Genomic DNA, 6,000 nt, shown 5'->3' on the forward strand with positions numbered 1-6,000 from the left:
AATGTGGCTTTTCCTCTCCCATCACCACACTGGTGGAGAGAAAAACACAACCATCTGTTGGATGCTTCTCCGTTCTCCCCTTCTTTGCAAGCTGTAATGAGTTTATGGGGCTTATAAGGGTCGACCTCCAGGGAGGAGAAAAATAAATCAGGCACGGAGCAGCCCACCTCTTCAAACCAGCTCTTCATCCCCTTCCTGACACACAAATTGCGGCTCTTGAATTTTAAATCCAGAACATCGCAAACCGGCGGCGTTAAATATTTATTCGTTCTTCAAGAAGGGCTGGGGAGAAGCACCTTTGGGGAAAACATTGTCTTTCTCCCCCTTCCTACCCAACACCTCCAATTACTTGAGGGTTTGTTTGTTTGTGTGTGTACAGACAGAATCAAGATCTTGCTTTCCAGGCTGCAAATGGATCCTTTGACCATCATTGCTCCCACCCTGACCATCAATTATTGATTGGATTATAATCTTACATGACAATAATACCATAGGTTTTTGTGGTTTTTTTGGGCCATGTGGCCATGTTCTAGAAGAGTTTATTCCTGATGTTTTGCCAGCATCTCTTCAGGAGGTTCATCCAGTTGTGAGGATGCCTTTGGTGTTGTTCTTGGGTTGTGTTTGTTGCAGCAGGCCCACCACAGTCGTCCCCAAGACAGCCTCTGCAGGCAAGGGACTCAAACCAGACCTAGCAGGGGGAACAAGAGGCCTTCCAGCCATCCCTGGCCCTATTCTGGACCACATGTCTTCCCATAAGCTGAGAAATAGCTCTTAATTCTGCCAAACACCTCCAGGGGGCGCTGGCATTTAGTGGTAGACTGCTTTTGACCCTGGAAGTTCTATATGTTGTCTTGGTTAGGAACATAAGAGGGGCCCTGGGGGAATCTGCCATCCCATTTTCCACAGTGATTGACTGGAACTCACTGGGAAACCCATGAAGGCAGTGATAAAGCAGCACAGTTTCTGAACCATTGAGAAGTCAGCTCCAAGGAGAAGTGCTTCCCTGGGAAGGTTTCCTTTTCCAAACTACAATTCCCAGACTCCCCCAGCCAGTGGCCAATGGCAGAGATGTCTCTAAGCAGGGTTTTGAGACTGGGGCTGCATCTGCACTGCAGAAATAACCTTAAAGGGGCACTTCTTTATCTGCCTCAATGTTACAGGATTCTGGGAATCCTGTACCAAAGCACTCTGAGAGAGAAGGTGAAATGTCTTGCAAAATTACACATCCCATAATTCCATAGTACTGGGCCATGGCAGTAAAAGCGGTGTCAAACCAGATTGTTTCCGCAGTGTGGATGCAGCCTCTGCTTCATCTTCCCATGTCTTGCTTTCTCAGCTGGCGAAATGCCACGATCGAAGGAGCCCAGACTCAAAGAAAGAAAGAGGAAGGAAGGAAGGAAGGAAGGAAGGAAGGAAAAAGGATAGGAGGGAGGAAAGAAGAAAAGAGAAAAGGAGAGAAGGAAGGAGAATGGAAGGAAGAGGGTGGAAGGAGAAAAGGAAGAAAAGAAGAAAGGAAGGAGGGAAGGAAAGAAGGAAGAAAAAGGAAGAAAAAAGGAAATAAGGAAAGATAGAAAGAGAAAGGGAGGAGAAGGGAAGGAAGGAAAAAGGAAGGAGGAAAGAAAGAAAAAGGAAGGAAAGAAGGAGGAAAGCTAGAAAGAGAAAGGAAGGAGGAAGGGAATGAAGGAAAGAGGAAGAAAGGAGAGAGGAAGGGAAGGAAGAAGAAAAGAAAGGAATGAGGAAAGGGAGGGAGGGCCCGTGGCCGGGCTCTTCGTGGCCCGCCTGGTCTTCCCCGGAAAAGCCTGGGGCGAGGAGATGCCTGGCTCCCCGCCGGTCCTCTGGGCGCTTCCCCGGAGGGAGCCCTTGGACCGGCAGCAGCAGCAGGGCTTGGCCTGGCTCCTCTGGGTGCGGGAGAGAGAGAGAGAGAGAGAGAGAGAGAGGGAGAGGCTCCTTCGTCCCTCCCTCCCTGCCTGCCTCCCCAGGGAAGAGAGAGAAAGGAAGCCTTGATTGCAAGGAGGCGGAGAGAGAGAGAAAGAGAGCCTCTCCAGCCGGAGCTCCCCGGGACTCTGCAAAGACAGGCCAGCCAAGGAGAGAGCGAGAGAGAGAGCCAGGCTCCTCCAAGGCTTCCAGGATCCCCGCCTCGCCTCGCCTCGCCACGATCCCACCAGCCTTGACTTTGCAGAGGAGGCGCCCCTCGGTCCAGAGAGAAAGGGAGAGAGAAAGAACGAGGAAGAGGAGAGAAAGGGAGGAAAGGGCGAAGAGAGAAAGGCAGGGGGAAAGAAAGAACGAGGGAAGAAAAGGAAGAGAGAGAGAGAAGGAAAGAAGAGAGAAAGAGGCAAATAGGAAGGGAGGGAGATAGAAGAAGAAGAAGAAGAGAGGAAGAGGGAGGAAGGAAGAGAGAAAGGGAGGAAGATAGAGAAGGAAAGCAGAGAAAGAGGGAGAGAAGAAAAGGGAAGAAAGAGGGAGGGTAGAAGAGAGAAAGGGGGAGGGGAAAAGAGGGAGGGAAGAAGGGAGGAGGAAAGAGGAGGAAGGAAGGCTTGCCCGTCCCCCCCCCCCCTCGCCCGGCTGCCTGTGGGGAAAGGAAGCTCTTGGCTGGAGGAGGAAAGAGGGACCGCGCAAGAGGAGGAGGAGGAGGAAAAGAGAGAGACGGCTCGCCCCTCGGCTCCTCGGAGCTGGGCTTTGGAGGCAGGTAGGGGAAGCCGACATATGAGGTGGGGGGATTTGGGGGTGGGAGAGGCTCAGCCTTCGTGGGGGGGGACTCCCTTCCTCGCCTTGCCCACCCAAACCTCCTTCCCTCCCGCAAAGGCTGGCCTTGGTTTCCTGCTTGTGTGTGTAGGGTTTGTGTGTGTAGGGTGGGTCTCCTTGGGGGCTTACTATCCTTGGGCATTGCACACACACACACACACACACACACAGCCCACGCCCCCAACTCTCTGCCTCCCTTTGATACACGGATCCACACACATTCACACACACTCCTCCTGCCTCCATCCTGTGACAGATGTTGCTGGAGATAAGCCTCTCTGCTGGGCTCCCTCGCCCAGGCTAACCTGGTTAAGGCTGGGAAGGGAAGGGGAAAGAGGGGGAGGGTCCAAGCCCTCTTCTCCCCTCCCCATCTTTTTAATTTCCTTTTGGGGGGGATGAAAAAAGGCTACATACCTGGCTCTATGATGGGCTAGCCTTGGAGTGGGAAAGTTTTCCCTAGGGAAGAGGGTGGGGGGCACTTGGAGACCCAGCTTTAGGTGCCCTTGAGGCGAGATGGAAGCGGGGGAAATGGGTGGGTTGGGTTTTTTTAGGCTAGCTAGTCTTCCCTTTTTCCTCCAGAAACAGGGAGAGCCTGGGAGGACGAACGATCCTCCAGAGGCTAGAGAAGCTGCGAGCGGAATAGGGCTGGTTTCAGCACCAAGAGAGGCGGACAGCTCCCGATGCCCGGAGTTGGCCAACCTATCTCCGACCCTCCTCCTTCCATTAACCTTAGGAAGGGGAACAGTTTGTGGGGGGGGAGGGGGGACCTACAGCTATTAACCCCATCCCCAAAGAGGGAATCTGTCTTTTTCTCCTCCTTTTTGGCTTCTTTCGAATCTGTGAATGGACAGATCCCAATGCCCAGAGTTGGCCAACCTATCTTCAACCCCAGTACATCCCCTTCTTCCATTATTTTGAGGAGGGGTCTACAACTATTTAATACCATCACCCCCCCACTCCAAATGGGAAATCTATCTTTTCCTCCTCCCTCCCAATTTCTTCAGAATCTGAGAGTGGGCAGATCTTATGCCTAGAATTGGCCAACCTATCTCCAACCTCAGTACATCCTTTTCTTCAATTATCTTGGGGGGGGTCTAAAACTATTTAATCCCACCCTCCAATGGAGAATCTATCTTTTTCTCCTCCTTCTCGGCTTCTTTCAAATCTGTGAGTGGACAAATCCCAATGGCCAGAGTTGGCCAACCTACCTCTGAACCCATGACATCCCCTTCCTCAATTACCTTGGGGAGGAGAAGATGTACAACTATTTAATCCCACCCGCAATGGGAAACCTTTATTTTTCTCCTCTCTCCCTGTTCCTTTCGCTTTCCCCCACCCTCCAACCCACCTTCTCTTGGTTCCCTGACTGGTTGTCCTCCAACGCCCTTAAGCCTTTGAAGGAGCTTCGTGGCATCAGGAAAATCCATCTGATGCCTTCAGGAAGGTGTCCTGATCTGGGTCTGAACAGAGTTGGGAAGCTTTTTAGGTGCAAAAGCTGGAGCAGGTCTGCCCTGGGCTTGGCTTGGAGGACAGCCCAAACCATCGTCTAGAAACCAGAGCCGATTCGGTTCTGGGGAATTCAGTGTGTCTGGGTTAAGGTGAAGGAAAGACTTGGCTGGGCTGTATGTTTGGGGGAATGGAGCCTGGGGAAATGTCTGCTTCGAAGACAAAGAAGGGGATGTACTGGGGTCTGAGTTAGGTTGGCCAACTTCTGGAGAACAAGGGAACACTTTTTGAGTTGGGGGTCTCCAAAGCAAGCAAGGAAGGCAGGAGTAGGTCCCTTGGAAGGGGAAAAAAAGGATGAGTCTCTTGTTGTGTATATGGTTTTGGCCCAGTCTTGAAAAAGTCAGGACACCCTGATAGGTTACATTGTGCCTTAGATAGAGCTGTTTACTGATGGCTGGGAAACTTGTCGCAAATGATGAATGACTCCGATTGTCCAAGTCCCTTCTCCGAAGAGAGCAGTGTGCTCAGTTCTTCCTTCCTAAATATCAGCAGTTACATTTAGTTCCAGATTCCTACGACTTTCTTGGATGCTGTGCTTCCAAGACCAGGGTTGAGCATCTGCTGGGAAGGAGAAAATAAAGAGGGAATTTCTTGAGGTGGGGGGGCCTTTTTCCACCTTGGTTGAACTTCAGCCAAGGCTTTGCCTCCAGCCAGAACCTCAGAAGACCACCAAGGGTCCTTCTAGAGTCTAGAAAGGATCCTTGGTGGTTTTCTAAGGTTCTAGAATCTAGGCTATTAGTCCCCTTCCAACCCAATCAGTTCACCAAGAAGGTAACCAAGCCCCCTCACCCTCCTGCCCCCAATATCTGGGGAGAATGGAGAGAGAGAGAGAGAGAGAGAGAGGGTGACCTCCCTGGAGGTTTCTCCCCAGCTTTCTTCTAGGGATGGTGAGCTCCTAAGCCAATCTTGCAGTATGATGCCAAGGAAATGGAACAACCTGGTTAAGGGCCAAGAAGCCAAGCTGAATAATAAGAAATTCACCATGGGATTTCCAGTTCTCCATCTCTCCTCCGACCACAGTTGCCTAAACAGTCCCGATCCATGATCCATCCAAGGCTTCAGAGGTGGCTTCTTAAAAATCATGCAGGAGTTCCTTTACCATGAGTTAGCTGCTCAGTATGGACTGGATCTATTAGATCTCTGCGCCTTCCCCCACCACCCACCTCTTAAATTCTCCCTCTAAGTTCGTAGGGTTTAGTGCAGGTTCTTGTAGGCTATCTGTCACCTATCTCTCTAGCTAGTGGCTCTGTGTGGTCTGGATCTATCAGATCTCTGGAACTTCCCCCTACCCCCCTTAAATCCTCCCTCTAATATCTTGTAGGGGTTTGTAGGCTAACTACCATATCTGTCTATCTATTGAGTTAGCTGCTGAGTGTGGACTGGATCTATTAGATCTCTGGAGCTTCTCTGCACTCCCCTTAAAATTCTCCTTCTAATATTATTTAATGTTTTATTGTGAGCTATCTATCTATCTCTCTGTATCTATCAAGTTAGCTGCTCAGTAGGGAATGGATCTATTAGATTTCTGGAGCTTCATCCCCATTAAATTGTTCTTCTAATATTTTTAGTGTTTTAGTATAGGGGTTTGTAGGCTGTCTGTCTGTCTGTCTATCTATCTATCTATCTATCTATCTATCTATCTATCTATCTATCTATCTATCTGCTCAGTATGATCTGGATCTATTAGATCTCTGTAACCTGCCTTGCCCCCCTTAAATTCTCCCTCTAATAGTTTGCAAGGATTAGTGTAGG

At 50.2% G+C, this 6,000-nt stretch overlaps 1 protein-coding gene across 2 annotated transcripts in view; it reads left to right on the forward strand.

The window, feature by feature from the left end:
* Positions 1 to 6,000, forward strand: part of ELFN1 (extracellular leucine rich repeat and fibronectin type III domain containing 1) — a 194,798-nt gene that overhangs the window by 56,038 nt on the left and 132,760 nt on the right. The window contains exon 1 of one of the 2 annotated variants that reach the window (XM_042437435.1): positions 2,547 to 2,686. The exons of the other annotated variant lie outside the window; for it this stretch is intronic. The gene's annotated coding sequence lies outside the window, so the exon portion shown is untranslated. Of the gene's footprint in view, positions 1 to 2,546; positions 2,687 to 6,000 lie in introns of those variants that run through there. 2 annotated transcript variants of the gene reach the window in all.

Source organism: Sceloporus undulatus, chromosome 8 (genome assembly GCF_019175285.1).
Source record: "Sceloporus undulatus isolate JIND9_A2432 ecotype Alabama chromosome 8, SceUnd_v1.1, whole genome shotgun sequence".
NCBI classification, from domain to species: Eukaryota; Metazoa; Chordata; class Lepidosauria; order Squamata; family Phrynosomatidae; genus Sceloporus; species Sceloporus undulatus.